This window comes from Strongylocentrotus purpuratus, unplaced genomic scaffold (genome assembly GCF_000002235.5).
Source record: "Strongylocentrotus purpuratus isolate Spur 01 unplaced genomic scaffold, Spur_5.0 spur5_scaffold_1, whole genome shotgun sequence".
In the NCBI taxonomy this organism is placed as follows: Eukaryota; Metazoa; Echinodermata; class Echinoidea; order Camarodonta; family Strongylocentrotidae; genus Strongylocentrotus; species Strongylocentrotus purpuratus.
Window position 1 is genome coordinate 45,375,034 of NW_022145594.1, and position 14,568 is coordinate 45,389,601.

A 14,568-nucleotide genomic window follows, 5' to 3' on the forward strand; every position below is an offset into this window, starting at 1 on the left:
ATCCTTCAGACGTTTCCGTGCGCTGTAAATTCTCTCGCGGGCACCGTAGTTGCTAAACTTTACAATGATGTTTCTTGCCTTTGTTGTCGCTCTCGAAGTCGATGGTCGACGATCGTTCTCCGGTGGTTCGCCATTCGGTCGAGCAGGACCAAGCCTGTGAATCCGGTCGACATCAGCAACGTTGACCTCGACGCCAAGATTTTGACGACATAGACTTCTGATCACTTCTGTTGTATTTTCTCCTCGTTTCTCCTCTACACCTGAAAAGATTAAGCAGTTCCTGCGGGAATATTGCTCTAGGTCGTCCATGGATCCTCTCACGTCTTGCAAGTCGCCATGAATCGCTGTCATTTTCTCGGCTTTTAGTTGTTCCATTTCCTTTTCTAGCGCTACGATTCTCGCGTCTCGGGATTCGATGTCGAAGCCGAGCGATTGCTTGACTTCATTGCAAAGAGATTCGTGTATTTCCAGAATCAACTGCTCTCTGATGGCTGTAACAAATTTATCGACGAACAACTTGTCTGTAAGCAGGGTTTCAAAGGCTGATTTAATTGTCTCGGTCAGATCTTGGCTGTTTTCTTCACATTCATCACTTAATATTTCTGCAGCTTTCTCGGCGTCTTGCTTAGTTTTTCTTCTCGGGCGTCTATCAGCCTGGCTTTCTGATCTAGTACGATTAGATTTGCTTTCGCCCGTCATTCTGTTGAGTTAGCTGCTATTGTGTAGAATTGCAATGGTTGGCGGAGCACTAACTAAAATGGCGTCTACTCTCTAACGATCATGTTTTTTATAGAAAAAAAATTTGAGGAATTATTATTATAAACTACATATAGAGTTCTATTAGAAAGATTACTTTCAAACCAAGATGACAGACAAATTTGAGTGTTGTTGTAGTTTCCGAGTGGTGAGTCAACACACTGATTACTGAGCTGGGAGACATTGCCAGGCATAGCGCCATAAATCGAAACTTAAAAAAAAAAAAAAAAAAAAATTATGTACCTGTGTATAAGACGCACCCCCGACTTTCTATTTTTTTCGGCGGCAAAAAAGTGCGCCTTATGATTTACGGTAATGATCTTACACATTCAACTGCACCTCGCAGTTAAATGAAAGTCCTTCCTGCGTGGGTTTTTCAACACAGACCTGGCTTGCTGCCAACAGAGTCGGCAAAAAAAAAAATTGACTTTAATTCGTCACTTTGACGAATTAGGTGATACATATGCTAATGTTTTACATAATCAAGAATGCATGTTCACTTTTGTATATGAGCTTTTAAAAGCTCTTCCCATTATGGTCTATCCATAACTCTGTAGCATATTAACCATTATGGATCTATGGAAGATAGATTGATACAATTGACCCCGTACAATAAGCAGTTACCACTTTGACCCTAACTGACATTTCACAATTTCATCTTATTCCATGTAATGCTCTACCCGTCATGTTCTACCTACAGTATATTGTTCTGCGCAGAGATTCAATCAATTTATTTTGGAACATTACAAGAAGTGGGTTATTGATGTAGACAAATGCTCATGTTCCCTATAAAGCTCATTTTAGTTATTTTATTACCAGAGAACAAAAAGAAGTCAGTCAGTCAGTCACTCAATAGTGTCTGACAGTAAAGTCTACAAAGTAGATGGGTTTAATACCTTGCATAATTTGAATACTAAGTTTAAATTTCACAAATAGGACATACGTGACATATTCATAATTCCTGCAAAGTTCTACAGAATTTGCAATTTCAACTTTCAATTGAAAATCTTGTATGATCCCAACATCTGATTAAAAAACAAAAGGCACATTTTGATAGCCCATATACATGATTCTCAGCTATAATATACCAAAATTTGGGAGAAACTAGAGCGCAAATAAGCTACATGTAGATAGTGCTCAAAGATGAAGGTCATGTAGATTCATGATGTGAACGATATTCACCTTCCATAGGCATAACACGCAAATTAAGAAAATTCTGACATATGGCCTTTAATTGAATTTTTTACTACATGTATGATGACGTCATCGAAATGAAAAATGATGTGTACTGATCGTGTAGAAGATCGTCTTAGCTACAACATATCAACATTTAGAAGAAAATTGAACAATATTTACAGAGATATAATCATTGTCCATAAATACATGTATGCTGATGTCATAATATGCAAATTCGTATTTTGAGATCCAAGATCAATATGATAATGTCAAAATATACTTAAAGGTAAAGACCAGTATTGGAAACGCCCCAATTTCAAAAAAATGAAATGTAAGCTCTTTATTATAGTCCGGCAGCCAAACCCAGATTATTGGCCTAACCTTGTTTTATGGTCTATAGTTTTTTTTTCAATGGATTTTGATTGCCTAAAGCTTCTATTTCAAGAATCCAATTGCTGACACTCTGTCCGCCTTGAGCAATTTAAGATATATGACATCATACAAAATGGCCGCCAAAGTACATGATTTTCCTTTAAAAATTAATAATAAATATATAATAAGGATTTTTTTCTACAATTTTGGGCAGCCAAATGTCTGTATCTCTTTAGGACCATCACTTAAAAAACGTTTGTGATGTTGCATGGCTATAGATGACCAGTTTATTTGCATATTTTGAAATAGCGCCCTCTATAAACATATTAATGTGAATAAAATATGTGTGCCAGCCAAATGCCAATATTTTAAATCTATGTCAACTTGAAATCATATTAAATGCTTTTTTTTGGCAACAATTGCAGTTGTGCTGCATTCATCTTTCATCTTGTTTGGTCCAAATTTAGTTAGGGTAGGTGTGGGGAATTGGAGACCCTTAAGCACATTTGCATAATTAACATAAACATGAACAATGTTACACATACAGAAAGTTTTGTATTCTCTTCAGTAATTTTTTCTCTTTATTTGGCAACAAAATTGTGGTCATGATGTAACTGATTAATAAGATAACAATGATTAATGACGTCACCACCAGTTCTTTCATTACCTACATGTGTAGGTAATGAGGGACAGTTACAAATCAAGACACTTTAAATACAATTTGAATGAAAATGGGATTGTTATAGTTAGTTCAAACACTTTTTGAAAGAGATACAATGCAGCCAATGAACTTACTGTAATTTTGAAACGATTTTAAAACAATGTGGCCCAAAATATTTCTGTAGTTTTTTGTTTACAGTAATAAAGGTGCTTTGAATTATGTTTAAATACTTTCAGAATAATGTTCTGGCAATGTGACTTTTACATTGATCAAACTCACAGCATAGAAACAACTTCTTAAATGAAATGCATTCAAATTAGAATGGTGACACGAACAACCAAATATGTTTCATGATAGTGCCTTTCAACATGAAATGGACAACTGGGGGAAAGTAGGCCCCCATCTTGGACCTGGTGTCCCCCATTGCCTACACACATTTCTGATCAGACACCATTCATAATGTGCATTGCAACACCTATTCACAACACACAATGGCCATAAGTTTTCTGTGATCGTTAGCACACTAATTTTTAAGAGCCACCCCTAAATATCTGCATACACCACATATTCAGTGAAAATTGTGTTTTTATATCAGAGCTAAATTTTACGATGCATTGTAGTCTTTGAAATGAATTGGATATATGCAGTAGTGTTGTTAAAGGTCACATAATATGGTGCTATAGTAATATTGGAGCCAACACGGACAGACAGTGATGGTTCAAGCTTGGTGGTCTCCAATTCCCTACACCTACCCTATATGTCAAGAAACAAAAATAGCTATGAAAGAATTCATTTTTCATCAAATCGGTGAGAAGTGGTTTTACGGCACACATTATTATTCCATTGATAGGTTTTATTTAGACCAGCATTGCTCCAATGTCAGTGAATGTGGATAAAGCAGTTGACATCTGTACTAGACGGATGCATGAGTTTCAAAAGAAATTACCTTGTGGCTTCTATGACACAATTTCCAAGAAAGTTCAAACCATGGCAGCCATGAAGAAGTCAATGAATGTTGGGGTACGAAAGTCTATGAAAAGTTGAAGAGAGGTCAATGTCAAGGACATTTTGCCATAAGAACTTTCACCAGTTCCAACAGCACTCTTTGATGATTCTGGAAACGAGTAATCCCATGTCAAAGGCGGACTTATAGAATTTGACAAAAGTTGAGATGTCAGTCAGGCATGAGACACTGCAAGAACCTTGTACAGTCATTGATGGTTGTGCTCTACTGTGGATGAAAATCTGATGATGTTTGCTTGGTGTTTGACAGATCCAAGAGTATCTAGAGGTCATACCGGGTTGAGATTCTTCCAACTGAATCCCGCGTAACTGCTGCCCTCCAAGAAACTATCTCTCACTGTTCATCGTCGTCGTCGTTGTCATATAGATCATGGCTCACCCTTGTGACCCGTTTGATGAGACCTTTCGATCGGCATCTGTCTCCTGCAATTCGGTAGAGTGTATTTAGTATTTAGAGGGTGGCTAGTGATTTCCCTAAGGTCGTCACTCCATCTGAGCTTGAGTCTTCCTTTGTTATGTGTTCCTTCAAAGGTACCTTAAATGATAATTTGGCAAGGTTGTCTCCTGATCTTCTGCTAACGTGACCAAACTATTGTAGCTTGTACTTGTCAATCCTGGTAGCAAGTGGCGGTTGATCTCCGATGATGGACATTAATTGTGTCCATTGGTGTTGTAATCTCTTTATGATATCCCAAGTAGCTTCCTCCAACACCACATTTCAAAGGCAGATATTGCTCCCCTCTCTGCCTTTCCTAATGCCTATGTTTCGCAGCCATAGAGTTCCTACTTGGAAAAACAATGCCTTCATTACTTGGATCTTTATGGCCAAGGTGAGGTTCCTGTCCTTCCAGATATTTGACAGTGTTGAGGCCGATGTTTAGCCATGGCCAGTTGTCTCTTGATATCTACCGAGCTTCCACCCTCCTTGACAATCATTGACCCAAGAAAATTATATAAACTTGTCCACTTGATCAACTTCTTCTCCATCAACCACCATGCTCTGTTGCATCAGGGAGGTGAAAGAACAGGAGGCGAAACTCTTGTAATTTATTCAAACGCATTCTTGAGTTCTAAAGCGTAACAATGGGATGTGTAACATTCCACTTGGCTTTGAAGTTCCATGCTCCGAACCGTGCTTCCACTGCGGGGAATTTCGGAAGCCAGGCACCAGTTTTACATTTATTACAAAATATTAAATTACCGGCAAAATTACAGTGTAAATTAAAAACTTTATATGGGAATTTTATAGTGCACCAAACAAATTTTCAAATTTAGAACTCCGTCCTGCCTTTAAATTGTGTGCCAGAGTTGGTGAAAGAAAAATGACATCCTGTCAAAAACTCAATATTTTAGGATGATGCGCTAATTTGTGCATGCTTTAATGTCCCGTTATTTGATCCATGATTTACAATCTTCAATTACATTAAGTTTGCTAATGCATGTTTTCGCGTGTTTTTTGTATTTTTCAAGTTTAAAAAAGAATGAAATTACACAAGTTTGTGTTCGCTTGTTCTTCTCTTTACACATTCAACAATGGATGAGAAATCATTGGAAGGGACAGCGAACAGTTGCTGTGATACCATTTTCTGATGTAGGAATTCTAAATCCTAAAATTTCATGCGCTCTTTTATCTCACCACCTGGTCAACAGCTGCAGATTAGCGCATAACTTTCCGGCGGCTTGGAGCATGGGGTCAAAGGAGAACGGCTTGATTCAAGTCCTTCTCTATCACGTCCCTGGTTGCATGTAGTTAATTTCCACCAATCATGATCTTGGTCTTTTTCACATTGAGGTAGGGTCCAAATTATTCACTTGCATCCTTCACTCTTTTTAAGGAGTTCTAGTAGTTATTCTGATGTTCTTGTCAGTGGCATGAGCAAAAACATTTAGAGGGGCAGAAAAACAATCTGCATCACCACCACTCATACATGTTACATGCAGGCCCCGCGGAACGTTTTTTAAAGCGGGGGTGGGGGGGGGGGGGGCTAAAGTATTTACGATCAGGAAGAGAGGAGCGCAAATTGGCGTGGGGTGCCTTTCAGGGGGCAGGGCCCCCGGAAGCTCGGGGGTTGTAGGCAGCTAATAACTGTCAGATGAGCATCCATGCAGGGGCCCTCCTTAGGGCCCTAGGTGGGGTTCAAGGGGCACAGCCCCCGGAAGCTCAGTGGGTTTTAGGCATTTAATAACTGTCAGATGAGCATATTTTGATACTTCATTTCACCTCGGGTCACTTTCTTTCTAGTTCTCTTTAACATACTTTATACAAAAAGTGAGGGGGCTCGAGTCCCCTGAGCCCTGCCGTTCCGCGGACCCTGACATGAAGGCTTTTAAATAAGCATATTTTTTGCTTGACTGAATTTAGGGATTTGTAATTTTCCAACATACGCTTAACAAATTATAATTTACTAAAAAGTGAGAAAAAAACCAGGAAAATCATGTCTTTTCAGCAACATTTGTAAACCACTGGTATCGAATATGAAGAAAAAAACAGTTTAAATTTTATTTGGGGGGTCAACTGTCCCCAAGCCCCCCCCCCCTCCCCTCCCCAATCAGTACGTCAGGGAGTGTTGTATTGTCGGCGTATCTTAGGTTGGTGATCATTCGTCCACCAACAGAAACTTGACAATAAAAAGCCTTCTCATGATGAATTCAGCATAGATGTTGAAAGGTTATGGTGATAGGATGCAGCCTTGACGAACAACTTGACCAATAGTGAACCTTTCGGTGTAGCCATTCTCTTTTCTTACTGTTGCTTAAGTTGGTCTTGGTAAAGCGACTGGATGAGTTGAATAATATGTGCTGGAAAGCCCATCTAGCTCATAATCTTCCATAGGCGTTTATGTTGTACGCAGTCAAAAGCTTTGGAATAATCAATAAAGCTAGGGAGAAAAGTTTTTTAAATTCTCTGCTTTTCTCCATCAAATTTTTGAAATTGCCAATTTGGTTTCTTGTCCCTCTTTCTGTTCTGAACCCTGTTTGTTTCTAATTCTTTCAGCAATTAAGTGAAGAAGAATCTTACTGGAAATATAAATAGAAATAGAAATAGTGCGGGTGTTGGCACATTCATTTTGTAACACCTTTCTTTAGGAGTGGGAGAAAAACAGCTCTATTCCAGTCTTGTGGCCATATTCTCTGTCTCCATATTTTGTTACACAGCTTATGCAAGACATTTACGCCCTCCTCTCCACTCTCTTTGAAAAGCTTCGCAGGGAATTTTCAATACCAGGTGCTTTCCCAGGTCTCAGATGATTTATTGCTTCCTTCGCTCCATTTTGTAAGATGTCAGGTTCAAGCAAGGGCTCGTCCTCGATGCTTACTCGGAGTTACTCCTTCATGAGTATCAACTTCCTCAGTTTCTTTTCCAGTATACGGTTTTACACAATATTACTTCTTCCACCTTGCCTTTGTATCTTCATCCTCTGTTAAAATGTTCCAATTTTCATCCTTCAAGACATATAACTTTAGGTGAAGGTTTCTTGGTCGGTGATTGATGTGTTTACTTTAAACATGTCCTTAGTGTTGCTAACTTCACTATCTTTTCATGACAACCAACTACAGTTGATCGACATCATATATGCGCGAGTCTGCAGGATGATTGGGTGTTCAGAAATAGGCAAAAGCACAAGCTGGTCATTACCGTCAAGATGAGGTTCCTGTTGAAGTGATTCCAGGCAGTGATTTCATGCCAAGGAAAGGTCTGTCCACAACATAATTATGAATAAGCAGGCAACATCATAGTACAGCAAGCGATTCGAATTGCTGCTAATGAGAAGAGGTATGTTAGGGTCCTAGTGGATGACACAGACGTCTACGTACTACTTTTGCATTATTATCTTCATGACAGACTTATAAAACGCCAATGACCATGGAGACGCCCATCACAGATCGAACTGTTATTGATGTTCCTGCCACTGTAGACAAGTTAGGAGATATCATTCCATCGATGTTGGCAGGACATGCGTTGACGGGATGCGACACTCTTGGGGCATACTTTGGCATTGGATAGGGTACAATGCTGAAAGTGATGAAGCAGAAGATTCGATTCCCCTAGGACTCAGTTGGCAATGTTGATGCAGCATGGTCATATGTCATCACTCAACCTACTCTCATGTTATGGACAGTCAACAACCAGCTCAATGTCAGAGGCTCATATCAGCGTGTGGCTATCAAGGGTCCGAAGACTAGGAGCTACAAATAACCCAAACCTTGCCTCACTACCTCAAACTACTAAAGCGTTCGTAGAAAATGTTCAGAGAGCTCATTTGCAAACATGTGTGTGGAAGCACGCCTTACAGTCACGACCTCACTTCAAACACATTTGTTTTTAATATTTTTCCAGAATTAAGTGTTAAATGACACCCTCTTCCGCATGAAATATTTTAGGGTTCCCAACACTTTAGAGGGCTTTTAAACAAATTTCAAGATTTTGAAGCAAAATTATAAACGGATATAGTCCTGCATCGTAATGGTAGTTCGTATTTTTAAGGTTCATATAAAATAATCTAGTACCTTAGAATACAAATCTAGTTTCTTAACGCTGTCACTGAAAACGGGCATTTATCAGCATATGCCACCTCATATCTATGGGACAGAGAGCACAAAATTCAATCGTGTTTTCTTCGAGTATTAAATCACAAAATAAAAATAAATGTGCAGCACAATTTTTACTCGCTGTATCCAGTGCATCTGACTCATGACATATGATAATCTCATGTTAGAAATTGGTATTTGGCTATCATTTTGAACTATGCAAATTAATGTGTCTATAGAGGGCGCCATTCCGAATTATGCAAATTTACATATCATTTGTGATCATACAACATCGCAATTTTTATTTAGTGATGATTCTAGAAAAAAATCAAGATATTTGACTGCCATTTAATGTACTAAAATGCTGTTAACACTTTTTATATCATTAATTTTGGTTAAAAAGGGGATTTTGGCGGCCATTTTGTATGACGTCACATATCTCAAATTGCTCAATGCTGACAGAGTGTCAGCAATCGGATTCTTCAAATTGATGGTCTAAGGAACTATAATCCCCCCCAAAAAAAACTATAGACCCTAAAACAAGGTATATCGAGATGGCTGCCGGACTATTACCAATCATGTGAAAGAATATGTTTTGACTAATACATGATGATAACAATTTTGCCGGGAAACCGCCTACTAATTGATACATGTATATTTGGTAAATTAGTTTATCTATTGGACTGTGAGAGATAAACGCACGTGTCGCGCACGTGTGCGTAGTCCCATATACATCTTTCTGTGTACAGTGCTTGTAACTTTACGAAGACTGGGCCAAATTTCTTATCATTTTATGATTCCAGAACCTTGCAGTACACACCAATACTTACAGTTATATGTATATAGATGATCAACCTTTTCTGTTCATTCCACAACGTTTCTTTCACAATGCAATCGCATGACCATAACTGGTCTTTATCTTTAATGGCCAAATGAGACATGAAATCATACATAGATCTCCGACTTATACTCTATCTAAATATGAAAAAAATTGAGGGTTCCTTTCCAACAAAAGAGCTACATGTATAATGGATTTTGTATAGGCTTGTTTTTGCCGATATACATGTAGCTAAGTGTAAAGAGTTCGGGCGCACAGAGTGTTATCTTGAATGGACGCTCATTCCCTTATTAATGGTCATAAAGAGATAAACATGGTATCAAATTGTTCTGAAAAATATGAGGAATATCCTGTCAAAGAAAATTGAGGGGTAATTATTTTGCGTTCGGCCGTGACGAACGAAAACGCGCATGTGCATGATTTTTTTGGCAAATGCTCATAATGGCCTGAAATGTACAATGTACATGTACATGTATAATGCAAACAAAATTTAAGACGATTTCGGGCAATTTAACATTTTACGCGCGCGTTAACGCATACACGCATCTTTGCCACATTTATTGACCTGAAATTGACCTTGATCATGATAAATATGAATGAGAAATGACTTTCCGTTATCAAGATATGATCATGAGTTGATTTTCCCTAAATGGCGCCTGGATGACGTCACAATAATTTTCAGTCACTGAAAAGTCACGCAGTTCTAAACTAGACTAAGATCTATCATCGTGCGTGATTTTTTGGCAAATGCTCATAATAGTCTGAAACGTATATAATGCAAACAAAAATTAAGACGTTTTTGAGCAATTTAAAATTTTACGCCCGCGTTAACGCGCGGATATACGCATACGCGCACGTTTGCACGCATTTATTGACCTTGATCATGATAAATATGAATGAGAAATGACTTTAGGTTATCAAGATATGATCATTAGTTGATTTTCATAAAATGGCGCCTGGATGACATCACGATAATTTTCAGTCACCGAAAAATCACGCAGTTCTAAGCTAGACTAAGATCTATCATCATGGCAAGTTTCATGATAATGGCTTTATTCATTCTGGAGATATCCTGTGAACAAATTCATGGCAGAATAATAAATAAATAATAACAATTTTGACGAAATCAATAGGTGATACGTATACAGTGTACTACCTAAAAAAAAAAAAAAAAAATTTCCTCTTCTTTCCTTGGCCCCAAAATAGGGGTGCGTCTTATACTCAGGTGCGTCTTATACACAGAGATTTATGGTAGTTTTCATTCAAGGGGTGCTGGTTATTCTTTAGGAGGGATTTTGCATTTTCTACTATCCTATTTTAAAATAAATCTCTAACGTTTAATACACCAGTTTACGATTGTGTGCGCCATTTTAAACAAAGCCAATGACCTAGAGGTCATGTATTTATGCGTAAATTAAGATTGCGCCCATGCAAATTATGATGACATCACTGCCTACGCGCTGCGTTGTGCGCGCACATCATCATTTGCATGGGCGCAATCTTAATTTACGCATAAATACCACTGACCTCAGTTCATTGGCTTTGTTTCAAAGCCAATGACCTGAGGTCAGCCTGTCTGCGCATGCGCACTGATGTAACTGTAAACTGGTGTATTCTTGTCCTATTATCTTCTCGGCCTGTCTGATGATTCTATTCAACATAGTGAGATCTCCTTTATGACAACTTGTGTATTCTACCAAACTATGGCTATAGCCTCTACCAATGAATTGTGCATGGATCGAATCCAGAAGGGAATTTATATTGTCATATTCCCCTGATTATTCTTTATATTTTTGTTGTTGTTCATACAGGATATTTCATCAACAGGATACTCAATAGTGCTGTCAGGGCATCCCCTCAAGAATCTTTGTGGCAGATTCGGTATACATGCTTATCTAACGATGGATTGTGGATCAACTATTCTCATATTTCTAGCTTTTATCCAAGGTATTTACATGTATCTCTTTCATTTTAAAAGGCTAAACTTGTGTAGGATTTTTGCTGATTGAAGTGATCCAGTAATTTTGTCTCAGATCCTTAAAGCTGACATTCTAAGCAAATAAAGGTCCATTAATTTGGTACCTATGGCAAACGTGTTATTTATAAGTTGTTCATTTACATAGTATATCGACAAAAAAATCTGGCTACCGGTACTCGATAGGCTATCCTCAATTGAAATGTTGAAAATAGCCTCCTCTGCAATTCCGTGTTTCAGACTTCATGATTTTGGTGGAGTTTTGGTTGGACACCATTTAGTGTTATTCTGGGGGTTAAAAGCTTTCTATTGATGTAATTATCTCAATATTTGGGATTGTCTTAGAATGTCAGCTTTTAAAAAAAATCCTTGATTTAGCCCATGCTGCAATGATAATTATAAACCTTTGGGTCATACATCAATCCCATGACTTTTACAAGCCAATCGCCTGATTACCAAGATATTTATGATCGGAAATCAAAATCAAATTTTGCGTTTTCCTAACGGTTTTCATAACACTACAGTCTATTGGGGAAAATGTGTATTGCAAAACCGGTCACTCAGAGATTTTTACTTTTTTGAGGCACTTCATGATCATTTTGAAGCGCAATTGTTTTAGGGCTTCAATATTACACCATATCACAGACACTGACAACACATAGCATCTCAGATTAACATTGTTAAAGTTGATATTCTAAGACAATCCCAAATATTGAGATAATTACATCAATAGAAAGCCTTTAACCCCCAGAATAACACTAAATGGTGTCCAACTGACAAAAACAAGTTTAGAATGCAGAGCTACCAAGTATCACGCATTAGCCGTGACATCACGCATTTCGAGGGCCTGAAAATGCTCTTACGCACGACGCGCGCGCTAGATTTTGAAAAAACGCTAATATACGTGTGTTATACCCTCGCACGCGCGCCGAATCATGAAAATGTCACGCATTGCCGATCTTTGAACTTGGCGTCTCTGAGAATGGTGAATTTATGCGAGTAAACTCTACCAAAATATTTAGGTCTGAAACCCGGAAGTGCATGTAGAGTCGGGCCTCTATCCGTGACGTCACGAACGGGACTCGTGGGCTCAGTGAGAGTGAATGGCAGTGATATCCCTACGTAAATGCTATCCTGTCAGAGCTTAGATTTGTTGTTGTCAATGCGTATAGATTTTCTGTTTTTATTTGAATAAAGAATAACGAAGCCACATTTTCCAGTCGCTGATTTCTTTTTATATCCTCATATTCACCTATTTGGTAGAGATTTAAGACGAGTTTACTGCTTGGGAAACAAGGTTAAATCATGCACGTATGGTAGGCGGATGCATTATCTTGTCATCAGATAAGGTACAGGAGCAGTTTTGTAAAACGAATATAGGCCTAGTACTATAATAGTGCTTATCATAGATGTGTGTGACTGCCTAAAAAAAGGATACAGTACCAGTTAACATTAAATGTTGTAAAATATCAAACTTGAATGAGATCATGCAAGTGCGCTTCCTCTATACTATTTTGACAACGTCTAAGATTAGTGATCGAACGATATTCATCCGTGAGTGGTGCGGCTCTAGCACGATCGTTCGTGAAGCGAGGAGAATCGGGATGTAAAACCAGGCCGCTGCTCTAGGCGTGGCTTGTTTGTGATGGAACGTACGTGCGCTAGTTACATGTTTATCAGCAATTGCAAGAGAATGAAAGCGACGTTACAAGCTAAGAAAAACAAATAACAAACACCTGCTCCTCAGTGACTACCGGTGTCAGAATTGGTAGATCGCACAATGCACAGCATGGAAGAAGATGAGGGATCTTCAGGGCCAAGGAAGGCGAAAGACATGGGAAAAAGGAAGAAGAAACCATCGGAGATCGCTGTATGGTAGTGAACTGTGCATGGGTCCACTTACCAGTACCAGACAGCTACTGTTTACTCCGTGCGGCCTGGGCCGATTTCAACACAAAAACAAAAATTACATGGTGAAAATAACGACTAATAGCCCATCGTTGGCATATATATGCCAACATTTTTAAAAGGGGAATTGATATTAATACAATGAAATATTAGGGGAAGGTAAAGAATTGTACATAGAATTGTGATTTATTAGACTTTTCAGCCTTTGAACCAAAATAAGCAGAAAATCATATCTCTCTGCACATGCTTTCTATGGAACATCCGGGTACGTGAACTCTTTCCCGGACTTGATGTCATAAATAGTAGACTAGCGCCGTGACTGATTTCTATGCAAAGAGAGGCGGATATTTTCGACATTTCAATGGAGGATTTTGAATAGCCAGATTTTTTTTGTAATATACTTTGTAATTGAAAAACTTGTAAATAACATTATGCTTGCCGTAGGTACCAAATTAAGGGACGTTTATTTGCTTAGAATATCAGCTTTAAACAATGCCTTTAATACAATTGGAAAAATTGTCTTGACTAGATGGCAACTGGTAAACGTAATATGGTTTTTCAAAAATATTATCTGAAGAAGTGCAGGATCATTGATGGGGAAACTTGGTAAATAGGGACCAGACAAATTACATTCTCCAGTTATAATGGAAACCCTAGGTCTACGTCATTACTAGTGAAATAATGCACTGCCATGAAGATACATGTATGAGTGAATGATCTCAAACTGTATTAAATTGTGTACAAAGTATAGTAGCACAGATTCTAACCTCCGTTTAGATTATTATTTGCAAAATTGATTGAATTGAGCTACAGGTAAACAAAAACCTTACATTTACTCAATAAGTAATATTTTTTAATCAATTTTTAAAAATTCATTATAATTATTTTGTTTGTTTGGGGGGGGGGGGAGGGGGATGCAGGGAAATATTGCATTATGTTTAGTGGTACTGGATACTTACTGTAGTATGTAGTGGCTAATCTATATTTTCAAAATCGCTCTTCCTTATTTCAGCAACATGTGGCCAAACTGTGAATCTGGAAGGTCCTCCTGCCGGTGCGATACAGCAAAGGACTGATACAGTTTACACCTGTACTGGAGGACCATCGCCATATGTGTTTTTATGGCAAGACTTTTCAGAGGTGGAATCAGGTTTTAATATCTTCCTTGCCGGGGAAGTGGCTTACGATCCCTTGGTATATCCAAAATATGTCAATTTTAATTTAGCAGAAAATGGGGATACATCCACTATGACAATCAGCGATACTCTGATTGAAGATGAAGGACGATATAGATGTACTGAAGGAGCAGGAAACTTTGATGAGGCAGAA